This window comes from Arachis duranensis, chromosome 7, assembly GCF_000817695.3.
Source record: "Arachis duranensis cultivar V14167 chromosome 7, aradu.V14167.gnm2.J7QH, whole genome shotgun sequence".
NCBI lineage: Eukaryota > Viridiplantae > Streptophyta > Magnoliopsida > Fabales > Fabaceae > Arachis > Arachis duranensis.
Genome location: NC_029778.3, coordinates 65,576,381 through 65,577,313, shown reverse-complemented (window position 1 = coordinate 65,577,313; position 933 = coordinate 65,576,381).

Here is a 933-nt window from a genome sequence, read left to right as displayed (position 1 = left end):
TCTTTTGTTATTTTATGTCTTTTGTAGGTTGATGATCATGAGAAGTCACAAAATCAATGAAAAAAGCAAAAACAGAATGAAAAACAGAAAGAAAAATAGCACACCCTGGAGGAGAGCTTGCTGGCATTTAAACGCCAGTAAGGCTAGCTGTTGGGCGTTTAACGCCCAGAATGGTGCCAGACTGGCGTTAAACGCCAGAAAAGGGCAAGCACTTGGCGTTAAACGCCAGAAAAGGGCACCAGCCCGGCGTTTAACGCCAGAATTGGCCAGAAACGCAATTTTGCTTGCCATTTGGTGCAGGGATGACTTTTCCTTGACACCTCAGGATCTGTGGACCCCACAGGATCCCCACCTACCCCACCACTCTCTCTCTTCTTCACCAATCACCTCAACACCTCTTCCCCAAAAGCCCTTCACCTATTAAATCCCATCTTTCTCTTCACCACTCACATCCATCCTTCATAAAACCCCACCCACCTCACCATTCAAATTCAAACCACTTTCCCTCCCAAACCCACCCATACATGACCGAACCATGACTCCTCCCACTCCTATATAAACCATTCTTCACTCCTTCATTTTCACACAACCTAAACACCACTTCTCCCCCTTTTGGCCGAACACAAGCCAATCCCTTTTCCCTTCATTTCTTCTTCTTCTACTCTCTTCTTTCTTCTTTTGCTCGAGGACGAGCAAACCTTTTAAGTTTGGTGTGGTAAAAGCATTGCTTTTTGTTTTTCTATAACCATTTATGGCATCCAAGGCCGGAGAAACCTCTAGAAAGAGGAAAGGGAAGGCAAAAGCTTCCACCTCCGAGTCATGGGAGATGGAAAGATTCATCTCAAGGGTGCATCAAGACTACTTCTATGAAGTTGTGGCCATGAAGAAGGTGATCCCCGAGGTCCCTTTCAAACTCAAAAAGAGTGAATATCC